The 15,489-nt window shown below is 45.7% G+C and overlaps 1 protein-coding gene across 11 annotated transcripts in view; it reads right to left on the bottom strand.

The window, feature by feature from the left end:
• Positions 1 to 1,994, bottom strand: part of eps8 (epidermal growth factor receptor pathway substrate 8) — a 148,856-nt gene extending 146,862 nt beyond the window's left edge. For 7 of the 11 annotated variants that reach the window (XM_033039541.1, XM_033039544.1, XM_033039547.1 and 4 more), the window contains exon 1: positions 1,880 to 1,980. The gene's annotated coding sequence lies outside the window, so the exon portion shown is untranslated. Of the gene's footprint in view, positions 1 to 1,879 lie in introns of all 11 variants that reach the window. The other 4 variants (XM_033039548.1, XM_033039551.1, XM_033039550.1 and 1 more) reach the window with 3 other exon arrangements.
• Between the last annotated feature and the right edge of the window lie 13,495 nt (positions 1,995 to 15,489).

Genomic DNA, 15,489 nt, shown 5'->3' with positions numbered 1-15,489 from the left:
TGTAATACAAGAACATGTTGCACACACATTTTGCAAAGATATACATCAATGAAAAGGATGTCAGACATAAAAATGTTAAACTCTTATCGTAGTCTTGAGTTTTTGCTATTTATTTTATTTAATCCAGTTAAAGGCAAATGCATTGCTCAAAAATATGCTGTAAATAATCCCACAAGCTTGAAATAGAATAATGCAATCTTAAATGTAGAATGTTAATTAATATCAACCTTATTTATATTCCTTTCTAACAGGGTTCTATCACACCAAAGCAAAGAGAAGAAAGATGCCCGACTAAATGAAAAAGAATTTGCATGAAAAGTTATCCGACACTGCTCATTCCAACCAAAAGATCCAGAGAGGTTCACGGTTAGTTTACTGGCCGCAATCCAAGGTCTGGCATGGGATCTGGTCCAGTTGGGAAGCAAGATAAAGATGCGGGCTTGGGAGGGTTGCAGGGAGGTAGGGGTGAGGGATGAGGGACGGGGGAAGCAAGACGGGTTTTGGGGGGGGGGGGGGGAGATAAGAGGTGAGAGAGGGTGGGGTGCAGGGCGGAGAGACTGGATTGGGGAGATAGGGAGAGGTAAGGAGGGTGTGGGAGATCTGGGGTGAAGCGAGAGGGGGGGGATATGGGGTAGGGGAAGGGGAAGGGAGGGGGAGATCTGTGGGGGTTGTGGAGGGGAGGGGAGAGGAGAGGGAGGGGAAATCGCAGGGGGAGGGGTAAATGGCAGTGGGAGTACATCGCAGGGGTTGGGGCTAGGGGGGAAGGTAAGAATTCGCAGGCGAGGGAATTGTAGGGGGAGGGGGGTGTCGCTGGGGGGGATCGTAGGGGAGGGGGGATCGTAGGGGGAGGGGGGGTCGTAGGGGGAGGGGGATCGTAGGGGGAGGGGAGAATCGCATGTGAAGGGGAAGTGGGTGAGTGACGGAGAATTAGTTAAAAGGGGAAGAGAATGTGGAAATGGGTCAGATAGATGATGGGCAGGGGCTGAGAACTGTTGACAAGGGGAGTTGATGGCAGCAATGGGTGTGAGAACTGGGGGGGATAAGGAAGGAATGGTGAGGGTGAGGGGTGGAAGTTCAACTCAGGGGAGGGAGGGATGATTCATATTGAGGGATCAGGATTCCTCCACCCTTCCCCACCTCTGGGAATGAGAGGAGAGGGCAAGAGGAGAGGGGGGCGAGGCCGGAGAGGTGGGGTGTTGGGCGACAGGGAGAAGGAATGTGAGGAGGGAGAGGGAGGAGAGGAAAGAAGTGGTGAGGAGAGGAAAGAAGTGGTGAGGTGGAATGGGGAGTGAAGGTAAGGAGAGGCGGGGAGAAAAAGGAGAGAACGAGTGAGAGTGAGGAAGAGCGCGGAAGAGCAAGGAGTGAGGGTGAGGTGAGGAGTGAAGGCGAGCATTCAAGGGTGACACAGCGGGTCAGGCAGCATCTCTGGAGAGAAGGAATGAGTGACGTTTCGGGTCGAGACCCTTCTTCAGACTGTCTACCGATTTAAACCAGCATCTTCAGTTCTTTCCTAAGCATTAAAGGGTGAGCAGGAACAAGACAGGGAGAGGAGGGGTGGAGTGAAGGTGAGAAGGAGTGAGTGAAGGCGAGGAGCAATGAAGGAGAGGAGGAGTGAGGGTGAGGTGGGGAGAAGAGTGAGGGTGAGGATTAAGGGAGAGGAGGAACAGGACGTGGAGAGGAGTAGTGCAGAGGGAGAGGGGAGATGGAGGGATGGGGAGAGAAGGTGGAGGGAAGTTGAGGGGAGGGTGGAGGGATGGAGTGAGGAGAGGAGTGAAGGTGAGGAAGATCAGGACGGGGAGAGGAGGAGTAGTGGAGGATGAGAGAGGAGGAGGAGGGACCCCTATGCCCGGGTGTGAGCCATCTCCCCGGTCCCGCTCACCTCACCTCAGCCCCGCTCCGTTCTCCGTCCCAACCGCCGCCGCTCGCGGTCCACTCTCACACCGCCCGGCGCCCGCGCGCCCCCGCCTCCTCCAGCGCGCCCCCGCCTCGCGCTCCCGTGCCCGCGGGCGCGCCCCCGCCTCCCCGGCGCCACCTACAGTCGGGGACCCGCCAGCGCCGCCACCTGGCCCGGGGATCCCCGGGGTCGCGAGGCAACCCCTCCACGGCCCGCAGCAGTGCTGGGGGAATCCTGCAGCCGCCGCAGGCAATGCATGTGTTGCAGGAGCTGCTGCTCCAATGCACCTGCTGCCTCTTTGCGCCGGTGCAAGAGTGCCAATCCTGATTAACTGTCATATGCACCGTCAAATGGAATATGAAAATCTTGCACATTTTCAGGCAAGGGAACATATGTTGTCTGAAGGGTCCCTGCCCGAAACATCACCTATTCCATTTTCTGCAGAGATGCTGCCTGACCTGCAGCACTTTGTGTCCATCTATCGAATTATATTATATGTTTAATCATAGCTAAAACTCCAACTCCACTGTGACAATCTTCAAAATACATCTTGCTGCAGCGGTGGTGATTGTGGAAGCAGATACCGTAGATTAGAACATGGGAAGGTGAAGTTTCGAATTGGGACACTTCTTCAGTCTGTATTTCTCTCTCTAAACCAGTGATGATCTGTACATCCTGACCAATCTCCTCCCTAAGCTAGCTGCTGATAAGAAGAACAAGCCTAACTTCTCCTGTTGATAATTGTGCTGAAAACTGTCAGTCTAATCTTTTTGGAGAAGGGGGAAAGGTGTTGAAGCGACAGGTGAGGTTTTCGAGATGGGGGAACAGGTCTGATGTGGCAGAGGAAGCTGAATCGAAGATCAAGGAGTCTTCAAAGACCGTGGTGTTTTGGATTGAACCAAAGCTGCCAAGCGAGTAGTTGGTGAACATATGGCAGGCAGACATTTAGTTGTTTACAGAAGCTGGAGAGGATGGCTTTGGCTTTGCTGACATTTAGCTGAAATAAACAATGATTAATGCATTCTTTAATGTCAGTCTGACATGTGAAAAGCCACGGGGAGGGAAAGACATGGAGATGTAAAGGCTAGCATACACGTGAGACCTGACCCCAGGTTTCTGCTATCAATCCAAGAACACCAGAATTCATCAAGTGGGCATGGACATGGGCGTGGACACTGCCCGGTCCATCATCAGGTACTGGCCTCCCCACCTTCAAAGGGATCTACAGGAGCCGCTGCCTCAAAAAGGCCGCCAGCATCATCAGAGACCCACGCCACCTTGACCATACTTTAATTTCACTCCGGCCATCGGGAGGAAGGTACAGGAGCCTGAAAACCGTGACCACCAGGTTCAAGAAAAACTTATTCCCAACAAACATCAGGCTATTGAACACTACAAACACTAACTAAACTATGAGCCGCCTTGGTTGAACTAGGGACTTTGGGCTTTTGTTTTGCACTAATATCGTCTTTTTAATATATTAAATTTTGTTTTATTTCTTGTGTTATCTATGAGTAATGTGTTTACAGGCCTGTTTTGCTGCTGCAAGTCAGAATTTCATTGTTCCGTTTTGGGTACATATGACAATGAAACATTCTTGATTCTGGATTCTTGAAAGATAAAATAACGGGTGGCAATGTAACAGCTATAAGGTAGGGTGGCACAATGGCACGGGTGATCCAGTTAATGTTAGAAAATTTAAAATCCCCCACTAATACCACCCTCTTATTTTTACAGCCGTCTGCACATCTGCACATCTAATATTCACTGACTATTGGGTTGTCTACAATAGTCATAAAGTCATACAGCACGGAAACTGGCCCTTCAACTCAACCTACCTATGCCAACCAAGATGCCCCATTTACACACGTCCCACCTGCCCACGTTTGGTCCACATCCCTCTAAACATTTTCCATCCATGAACCTGTCCAAATGTCTTTTAAATGTTAATTTATCTGCCTCAACTATCTCCTCTGGCAGCTCGTTCCATATACCCACTACCCCCTGTGTGAAAATGTTTCCCCTCAGGTTCCTGTGAAACTTTTCACCTTGCAATCTCGTTTCTAAGTTCTACCCATATACTCTCCCTCAAGAGTTTCCCCTGTACCCACGTTGTTGTCCTTCCTGAGCAAAAAGAGTCAAATGTGTTTAATTGTCACAAGGAAGATGTTCTTATTTGCTGCAGCTTTAGAGGCACATTAAAACATAATAAATGAAAATAGAATTAACAATAATACAATATATTATCCAATATACTAGGTAAGCAGACCACAATAGTGCAAGCCACCGTATGCAGTACAACATTGTACAAGGTTCAGAGTCGTTTGGTGTTGAGGTTGTGGTTAGGGTTGTGGTTAGCGCTGTGGTCAGGGTTGTGTTTAGGGGTGTGGTCAGGGATGTAGTTAGGATTGTGGTCAGCGTTGCGGTTAGAGTTGCAGTGTTGCTTGCCGTCACCCATCAAAGAGACAACTTCCCTCCCTCTTCTCTTGCCTGTACCTCTTTGACGCCTGTAGCAGCCCAGTGAGCTGCCAGTCCTGGCCTTCTCGCCCATAGTTTTAGATTTAGTTTTAGAGATGCAGCATGGAAACAGGCCCTTCGGCCCACTGAGTCCACACTGATCACCCGTTCACACTGGTCCAACGTTAGCCCACTTTCTCATCCACTCCCCATACCCTAGGGGCAATTTACAGAGGGCAAATAAACTTACAAACCAACATGTCTTTGGTATGTGGGAGGAAACAGGAGCACCCGGAGGAAACCTATGCACACGGTCACAAGGAGAACACACAAACTCCACACACAGGCAGCACCCGAGGTCAGGATCGAACCAGGGTCTCTGGCGCTGTGAGGCAGCGGCTCTACCAGCTGTACCACAGTGCCACTCAAATTCCAAGTTGGTTAAATTTCCTACAACACACCAGGGACAGCACCGTCCAAACTTCTTTCTTCTGTGCAGTCAAGCTAACATTAAAAATGTTTACATAGAACTCATGAATTTATTTTGACAAAGGGTTAAGACGAATGGAAAACAAGGTGGCTGGCCAATTTAATCCATGAGGATCTTTCAGCGAGATTACATCACAATGCACCCTTTTATAAAAGTATCTGCTTTCAACTATAAACTATCAACTATTAATGCTTTCAGTCACAGTTTTCACAAAAAAAATAATGCACCAAACAACACAGATCTTCTTTCTTAATGCTTCCACACCCAAACCTATTTTGATGGGAAAATGACAGTGCTCCGCAAGAAATATGGATTTAACGAGAACTTTTAAGATATAGTTATTGATTTCACTTTATATTTGTCATATGTACCGGTACAGTGAAATGCTTTGTTGTGCATGCTATCCATTTAGATCAGATATTATATAAATACAATCAAATCAAACAAGAGTATAATAGTTTTAGTTTATTTTCACATATACCGAGGTACAGTGAAAAGCTTCCGTTGCGTGCTAAACAGTCAGCAGAAAGACAATACATGATTACACCATTCACAGTCTACAGATACATGATAAAGGGAATAACGTGAATAATATTTAGTGCAAGATAAAGCCAGTAAAGTCCGATCAAAGATAGTCTGAGGGTACAAGGGATCAAGCTCTAGTACAAAAGGTAGAGCAAAGGGGAAGATACAGCGTGCAGAATATAGTTCTCAACATTATCACGCATCAATTCCATAGTTTAGTTTAGTTTAGAGACACAGCGCGGAAACAGGCCCTTTGGCCCACTGAGTCCGTGCCGACCAGCGATCCCCGTACACTAACACTAACCTACAAGCACTAGGGACAATTTACAAATACACCAAGCCAATTAACCTGCATACCTGTGCGTCTTTGGAGTGTGGGAGGAAACCGAAGATCTCGGAGAAAACCCGGGAGAGCGTACAAACTCCGTACAGACAGCACCCGTAGTCGGGATCGAACCCGGGTCTCTGCCGCTGCAAGCGCTTTAAGGCAGCAACTCTACCGTTGCGCCACCTTGCTGCCCTTAGACAAAGTCCAATGTCCACAATGGGGTAAAATATCATTGAAACATTTAGATATGAGATTATTAGGAAAGAGATTATAAAAGAGTGGAGCGATTGTACCCGATTATAGTAGATCTTCCTCTTGGTAGAGCAGGCAAAGACTCGCCACACTCTGGTGCCATCTTATCTTTTAGAACTCTGTCGATTTTAATTCAATAACAGAAAAAATATATATAGATGAGAACAGACTGATAAAACTTTACAGATAGAGAAGCAGGCTTCATACTGGCTGGTTCATTAACTTGATTTATATTCACCAAAGTTTCAAATGGAAAAACTTTTGTGTAAGATGACAAAAGGTCGTGATGTACAATACCTACTTGAAGAGTCTAATTGAGGAAGGATTCCATTTGGAAGAAGCAGGGCGGTAAAAAAGAGAAAGCAACAGCTGAAAAAATTAATGACCCAGATTAGTATTCCGCACGCTGGAAAATGTTAATATTTATTTTTATTATTTATTATCAGGTACAGTTGTTATTGACATGCGTGGTGGGTCCAGTTGAAATTTTCGCCAAGTAGGAATTGAAGAAATAGATAAAAGGGAACTCCATAATTGTAGGGCTTAAAAATGATGAGGTGATTTTAAAATTAATTATCAGAGATGTAAATATGCTGGTTAGAGCCGCTGCCTCACAGCACCAGAGACCCATGTTCGATCCTGCCCTCGGGTGCTGTCTAGGTGGAGTTTGCACGTTCTCTCTGTGACCACGTGGGTTTCCTCCGGGTGCTCCGATTTTCTCCCACATCCCAAAGATGTGCGGGATTGTAGGTTAACTGGCTCCTGTAAACTGCCCCTAGTGTGTAGGGAGTGAATGAGAAAGTGGGATAGCATAGAAATGGACTCGGTGGGCTGAAGGGTCTGTTTCCATGCAATCAATAAAAAATGCAGGAATAAGAACGTAAAGCACATAAAGTGCCAGCAGTGGAAGGACTTTGAAAAATCTTAAATGGATTTGCCCCCTGGATAAAATCAATATACAAATTTTTAATATAGGAAATTTTAACGTAGGGCGGCACGGAAGTGCAACAGTAGAGTTGCTGCCTTACAGCTCCGGAGACCCGGGTTCGATCCCGACTACAGATGCTGTCTCTACAGAGTTTGTATGTTCTCACCATGACCTGCGTGAGTTTTCTCCGATATCTTCGGTTTCCTCCCACACTCCAAAGACGTACAGGTTTGTAGGTTAATTGGCTTGGTATAAATGTAAACTGTCCCTAGTGTGTGTAGGATAATATTAATGTGCGGGGATCACTGATCGTGGCAGACTTGGTTGGCCGAAGGGCCTGTTTCTGTGCTGTTCCTCTAAAACTCAAACTAAAAAATGTAACATTAAAGACTGAAAATTGTCTGCATGAACAATGCTTCCAAAAATATTTAACCAATAGAAAAAAAAAAAAATTGATGTCATATTTCATGGATGTCCAATTAAACCGACAAACAGAAACAAGGAGATAATTTATCTTGATAAATTTTATGCTTCAGGAATAACATTTACTGGCACTCGAGAGATTTTTTTAATATAAAGGCATCATTAGATCTTTTACATCAGCCGAGCAGTGTTCTTGCCTGAAACACTAAGCTATTTGTTCCAATTCCATTCTGGAGATTGAGCACAAATTCAGGCTTATACTCCGTTTGTTGGACGGTTCTGAAGTCCAGATGAGATGTTGAACCAGAGGTCCTATACATGCTGATGGTGGACATCTCAGTACCACGATTCTGAACGGGAGAGTACTGGCCAATATGTATCCTTTAATATCACTAGATGACGATTTTCTTTAGTCAGATGGTGGTGCATCTGTGGAATTCATTGCCACAGATAGTCATGATTGAACCCAGCTCTCTGTAAGGCATCATCTCTATCGCTGCGCCACACTGCCGTCCCTAAGGAAGTGGAAATATTCTCTCAGAGACGGAGAAAAAGGTCATTAAATTTCTCATAATTTATCATGGGAAAATACCATAACCATTACATCTAAGACTGAGTTACGGTCTATTTTAAATGGCCATCTGATTCATTATAAATCTAAATGGCTTGCTTAGTCACTTGGTGTGGCATTGAATGCAAACCGCATAATGTGGATTAAACGTCAGATCCTGCTCCACAATCTCTGATGTTTATTTGTTTAGTTTTATAATATATCATGTCACAATTTAAACACAGGAATTCAGAGTTACCAGTCCCATGACTGGTACATGACTACAATCTACAGTGATATCATTCCTTTCATCAGCTTTCATTTCTCATGTGTCCATTAAAGGTACAAGAAATGCAGTTTCTTACAATGCAACACATGGATAGGATGATAAAGAAGGCATATGGTGTACTTGCCTTGTTCGGTCGGGGCAATGATTGTAAGAGTCAGGATGTCAAGATGCAGCTTTATAGGAATTTGGCTGGGCAGCATTTTGAGTATTGCATGCAGTTCTGGTTGTCCCATTTCAGGAAGGAAGTGGAGTCTTTGGACAGGGTGCAAAACTGGTCTACCCGAATGATGCCTGGATTAGAGGATATTAGTTGTAAGGAGAGGTTGTATACTCGGGTTGTTTTCTTTGTAATATCGGGGAGATCTGATAGATGTATGTAACATTATGTGAGGCGCAGATAGATTGGACAGTCAGAATTGTTTTTCCCAGGTGGAAATGTCAACTAGAGGGCATAGCTTTAAGGTGAAAGGGATTAAGTTTAAAGGAGATGTGCAGGGGAAAGTGGTGGGTATCTGGATCATGCTGTCAGTGGCGGTGGTGGAGGCAGAAACATTAGTGGTGTTTAAGAAGCTTTTGGATAAGCACATGGATATGCAGGGAATGTCAGGGTATGTATCATACACAGGCATTGGAGATTAGTTTATCTTGGCATCATGTTCGACTCAGACATTGTGTGCCGAAGGGCCTGTTCCTCTGCTGCACTGTTCTTTGATCAATGTTACAGGGCTCGAAATTAGCGGTTGCCCAGGTGCCACTGACCACCCAAAGTGCCGCCAGGCAACCTAAACGCCAAGTCATTTTGCCCGGCTTGGCACTGCAGATACTGGTATACCGAAGATAGACACAAAAAACTGGAGTAACTTAGCGGGTCAGGCAGCATCTCTGGAGAAAAGGAACGTGACGTTTTGTGTCGGCGACGGCTGTAATGCGTGGGAAAGATGCTAAGTGTGGCGTGACGGAGGGTCAGAGCGAATGACGGGCCCCGATCAGCTGCAGCAGCGGCTCCATCTCCTCCTCCTCCCGTCCCCCCCCCGGCCTGATAGCAGCCGCTGCCTGCCACTCCGCCAAAGGCGCTTTCAAAACAAACCCTCCTGCACGCCGAGGCCGGGAGGAGGGAGGGAGGCAGGGGGGAGGCCCCCTTCCGCCGTCTAAAGCGTCTGCACCGCTCGGCCCCGCACCTTCCTGTTGGTTGGCGAAGGAGGGGAGGCGGTGGCGAGGAGATCCCAACTGCCTCCCCCTTTGGCGGCGGCACTTGGCGATGGACAGGGACCAGGGGCAGAAATCCCAGGGGGGTCCAGGGGGGACACGACCCCCCCCGTTTTGAGAGGTCCCCACCCGAGAGCCACCCCCCCACACCCGAGGGTGGCCAGAGACGTCGGGAGTCAGACGGGAGCGATGCCCCCAGGCCTACAGCCAGCGCAGAGAAGCAGCGCTAAACCAAGCTCAACTCTGCCTGTCCCGCTGCATTTAGCGCTGGATTGAGCTGAAATTACCGTTCACATAGCCTCCGAAGCCTCGCGCGTGTATGTGAGTGTGCGCATGCGCGCGCAGCCGGCAAGATATTGTGTCCCCCCTGTCCCCTCCAAATTTTGATAGCGATTTCTGTGCCTGACAGGGACGGCCAAGGCAGCGATGATACAGTTGTTGTCCGAGGAGCGCTGACCTTCCTTCCCACCTCCTCTTCCCCTTTCTCTCTCTCTCTCTCTTGTACGCCCCCCTTCACCCCCCTTATCCTGAGACACCTCCTCTCCATCCCGCACTGATCCCCATTCCTGCCTGACTGACATCCCGTGTGCTCCCCTCCCCCCATCTATTCATCCTGCACTGATCTCCCTATCCACCTCGCATTGATTCTCCTGCCACTCCACATAAATCCTACACTGGTCCCCCAATTCATCCTGTACTGACCCCCCTTCCCATCCATCCTGCACTGCTCCCCCCATCCATCCTGCACAGATCCCCCCCATTCAACCCCAGTCATCCCCCGCGCTCTCCCCTCACAATTTTACCTACTCCAACCAACACGCACTAATTCCCCTGCATCAATCCGTCCATTCCGCACCAATTGCCTTCTCAACCACCCCCACCCCCCCCCCCCCCCCCCCCCCCCCGCCATCTATCCATCCTGCACTGATTCACAACACCCCCTCCCGACCCTATTGTGCTGGAAATGTCTTCAGAGCAAACATTGACTATGTTTGATAACGGAATGCAATCAAATATGTTTTAATTCCCAATGTTATTATTTGTTTTAATCCATAAAGATGGATTAATTAAATTGTGAACACGTGAAACATTAAAACCGCAGTGTTCGATTGTAACTGCTACCGTTGACACGTTATTACAGAATTCATTTTAACGGCAAATCAATGCTCTTAATATGGAGTATCAGTACTGTAATTATTTAATAAGCAACATTCCCAACTATACGTTGGATTTATCCAGGTTTTATTTCTACAGTCGGTCAAATACATCACACATTTGGTCAGGAGATATTTCAGTTTAAATTTTAACGTTAATTCTGAAGTGGGAATGATGGAAAAAGCGGTTATCAACAATTTTTTTTAAATTTGTTGCTTACAAACTGGGTATCTTCATTGATGTTCACAACACATACATCTAATCTGAATGTCCGATAATGTGGCGTCTTGCCACCTTTAAATATATTACCAAAAGAGCATTTGCTGCATTTATGTCCTTCGGCCATCTCGTCAGTTAGTGTAATGTTTAACCTGTCAGATGCCAAAGCCACACTCAGCAAAATCAATAACCCCACTCTCACCATCGACGGCACCACTGTCTCCCCATCTCCCCAGGCCCGCAACCTTGGCGTGATCTTTGATTCCACCCTCTCCCTTGAGCCTCACATCCGCCATGTCATTAAAACCTCCTTCTTTCATCTCCGCAACATCGCCAAACTCAAACCCTCTCTCACACCGCCCGCCGCTGAAAGACTCATCCATGCCTTCATCTCCTCCCGACTGGACTATTGCAACTCACTTCTCCTTGGCATCAGCTCCACCTACATCAACCGACTCCAACTGGTCCAGAACGCAGCCGCCCGACTCATCACCCATACCAAATCCTGGCATCACATCACTCCAGTCCTCAAACAACTTCACTGGCTTCCCATCTCCCACCGGATCACCTACAAAATCCTGATCCTCACCTACAAAGCCCTCCACCATCTGGCCCCCCCCCATATCTCATTGACCTCCTCTCCCCCTACCAACCCTCACGGTCCCTCAGATCCACATCAGCCGGTCTCCTCTCCATCCACAAGTCCAACCTCCGCAGTTTTGGGGACAGAGCCTTCTCCAGGGCAGCTCCCAGGCTCTGGAACTCCCTCCCCCAACTGATCCGCAATTCCGTGTCCCTCCCCATCTTCCAGTCCCGCCTCAAGACCCATCTCTTCACCTCTGCCTATCCTTAGCCCCACGTCCCCGTCCCTTTTCATCTGTGCATTAATTGCCTCATACTGTGTTTTGTATTGAATTCTGTCTTTACTTTGTGTACTAGTCATGTCTCTACTATTTATTTCATTCCCCTTACATGTTTTTCCTCTACATGCTCAATTTTTGTAAGGTGTCCTTGAGACTCTTGAAAGGCGCCCATAAATAAAATGTATTATTATTATTATTATACCTGTAGTCAGTTTTAACAGCTATTATCATAAAATGCCTTTAGAAAATTCCTTGCAACCTGTATATTTTGTTGTGGATAAATTATGTGGGAAGCGAGAGTGTTTCTGTACCAATAGCAATAACCATGCTATGGCCATGTCATGATAATTTTCGGTCCTTCACAGAAAACATGCTTGCATTTATCTGTAGTGTGCATGGTTAAGCATATATGTTACCATGGTCCAGGATTTATTGACACATTGATCATACGCTGAATAATCCAACCACATTTTTGTTTGGAAGTGGAAAGAAATAATAAAAATTGCATTAATTGCAATGTGTAAAAAGAGTTGAGATACTGTATTATAATTTTGCTGCATGTCATTGTGGTATACTGTATATCATGTCTTGATTGGTGAATATGTTTAGTTTGTGACTTTATTTGAAGCAGAAATAATATGTGAATGCTTCATTGAGCATAATTCCGACTGGTAACTAAGCACTTCGTTCGAGCACATTATCGCACGCGTCATGCAAACCATCTTAAATGACCACCTAAACTGTCATTTGGCAACCTAAAAAGCTGCCAAGGTTGCCCGGCTGGCAACAGGGAAAAAAAGTTAAGTGAGAGCCCTGACTGTTAGATATCTGAGATGAATCAGAGTTGCTGCCTTACAGTGCCAGAGACCCAGGTTCAATCATGGATATGGGTGTAGTGTACATGTTTACTAACATGTTTAGTTTAGTTTAGAGATTACTAATATGCTTACTAACTAGGGTGGCACAGTGGTGCAGCGGTAGAGTTGCTGCTTTACCGCGCCAGAGACCCGGGTTCGGTCCTGACTACGGGTGCTGTCTGTAAGGCGTTCGTACATTTTCCCCGTGATCGCGTGGGTCGTGTAGATTAAATGGCTTTGGTAAAATTGTAAAAATTGTCCCTAGTGTGTAAGATAGTGTTAAGTGTACAGGGTGATTGCTAGTCTGTGCGGATTCAGTGGGCCAAAGGGCCTGTTTCCGCTGTATCTCCAAAGTGTAAAGTCTAAATAATGTTGAATGACACTGTTGAAATGGCATGCTTATTCAAATTAATGCAGTGAAATTATACGCCATTTGATAATGGCACCCCTATCAATTTCCATTACAAAAGGCCATTATTGATGAATGACACAAGACCCGCTGTCACCGTTGCAAAGATAATTCACCAAATTCAAACAATTTGCTTGTCCCTATCACCTTAATCTGATATATAGCTGAAAAGTGACCGAAAATAGCATGGGTGAATAGATCTATTAGCCTCTCGGTATTGCATTTCAGGTTGCATTATCTCTGTTGATTTAAGGCTGGTTGGTGAGTGGTACTCGAAATAATCTGCTATATAAAGTGTGAACGCTTCACAAACGACAGCCGAGAAATTGTAATGTGAGGTAGTTGATACAATCAGAGAAATTTACATTTTAGATTTTTATTTACAATGTAAATGTTTGTCGTACTTGTTATATAGTCAGTTCTTTTTTCCTAGGGTGGGAAATGTCAAAGACTAGAGGGCAGAGCTTTGAAGTGAGAGGGGCTAGGTTTAAAGGGGGTATGTGGGACAAGTTTTGTTTTTACACAGAGTGTGGTGAATGCCTGGAACGAGCTGCCAGGGATGGCGGTGGAGGCTGGTACAATAGTGGCATTTAAGAAGCTCTTGGATAGGTGCATGGATATGCAGGGAATGGAGAAATATGGATCATGTGCAGGCAGAGATTAATTTAGAAACAAAGAACTGCCGATGATGGTTCAAACCAAAGATAGACAAAGTCCTGGAGTAACTCAGCGGGTCAGGCAGCATCTCTGGAGAGAAAAGGATGGGTGATGTTTCTGGTCGGGACATCACCCATTCTTTATCTCCAGAGATGCTGCCTGACCTGCTGAATTACTCCAATGCAAAAACTGGTGCTCTGTATACTGTCTCAGCGTACTACTATAATACACTTGTACTGTATCTGAGATGCTTATCAAAGATGTGCAATGCCGTCCATAATGTCTGGGACAAAGACCCATCATTTATTTATTTGCCTCTGTACTCCACAATTTCAGATTTGTAATAGAAAAAAAAATCACATGTGGTTAAAGTGCACATTGTCAGATTTTATTAAAGGGTATTTTTATACATTTTGGTTTCACCATGTAGAAATTACAGTTGTGTTTATACATAGTCCCCCCATTTCAGGACACTGAATCGACTGAACTGTATACAAAAATGAATTTCACTGTACCTTGGTGCATGTGACAAATAAAGTACCATCAGCCATGATCATATTGAATGGCGGTGCTGGCTCGAAGGGCCGAATGGCCTACTCCTGCACCTATTTTCTATGTTTCTATTTTACATTGTGTCAAAGGGAGATTAGTTTAGCTTGGTATCAGGTTTGGCACAGACATTGTGGGCCAAAAGACTTGTTCCTACGCCGTACTGCTCTAATTTCTAATACTGCTGATGTTGTTGTATTGTGAAATATGTGAAGACTTTTTGGCTTTATTCCAATAAAGTCACCGTTCATGTTCACTGTTTATGCACCTGACTTAGATGAACACTCTCCTTTCAAGGGCGTGATGTGGTGAAAGTGCAACACTCGTGATTTATGTTGTACAAACGTGCAGTCACTTACTGCAGTGAATCCCCACCATCAAAGCCAAGGCAGCAATCTCAGTCTACCACAATGGAACAGGAAACCAAAACATCAGCTGAAGTACAACTTTGTTTTTCTCATACAAGTACTTAGAGTGAAACAACAGAGAAACAGGCTCTTGGGACCAACTTGTCCATGCCGACCAAAAGCAATTTACTTGTGTATTTATTCTTATAAAACCCAGCATTCTAGCTGGGGAGGAGAAGGTGACATTCTTCTCCTGGTTGCTATTTTGGCCACCTCCATCACCAAATTTGCAGATTTATCATCATTTTGGAAAGTTGCTGAATAGATTTGGCTTTCTAAATGATTGGTTATTATTAACATTTCCAAAGGTTTCTGGGGAGAATCCAGATTTGGTGGAAAGAATGATGATGAAAGTCTCCTTGGATTTGCAAGTCTTGTGATCAGTCAGACAATAGGCCATCAGCTTTAAACAAACTATGGATTGTTGTGGGTTAGTATGACGTCTATCCTCGCTGTATGAATCGCTCCTCAAACATTTACATCAACTCACAGCTGTTCTGAAAGTTCCTTTTAAAGTCTTTTGGTTCCACGCTGATTTGTGAATGGGGATTTCTATGCGAGATACTCACAAGTTGACTCACACAATGCAGACATCACCCAATCAACCCCTCCCTTCCTCTCCCCTCCATCCACCTATCACTGTGTAGAAACAAGGAACTGCAGACACTGGTCTACACAAAAGGACACAAAGTGCTGGAGTAATTCAGCGGGTTTAGCAACATCTCTGGAGAACGTGGATAGGTGTCGTTTCAGGTCGGGTTATGTAAATGAGTCAGTCGCTCGCACGACATGGTATAACATATTTATTAAAGTTAACTCACAGTACACTTCAGCATGTTGTTAAGGCAAGCGTAGCAGCTATTCGACTAACAGTATAAGCTGAATTCTGATAATATAAACTGCATGGTAGGCGGAGCTTTTAATAGTAAAGCACTACATTTGATTAGTGTGAAGTAACCAATCTACAGGTTAGTCCGAAGAAGGGTTCTGACCCATAACATTACCTAGCCTGACCCACTGAGTTATTCCAG

The sequence above is a fragment of the Amblyraja radiata genome, chromosome 21 (genome assembly GCF_010909765.2).
Source record: "Amblyraja radiata isolate CabotCenter1 chromosome 21, sAmbRad1.1.pri, whole genome shotgun sequence".
In the NCBI taxonomy this organism is placed as follows: domain Eukaryota; kingdom Metazoa; phylum Chordata; class Chondrichthyes; order Rajiformes; family Rajidae; genus Amblyraja; species Amblyraja radiata.
The sequence above is the reverse complement of the archived record's forward strand: the minus strand, read 5'-3'. Positions and strand labels throughout refer to the sequence as shown.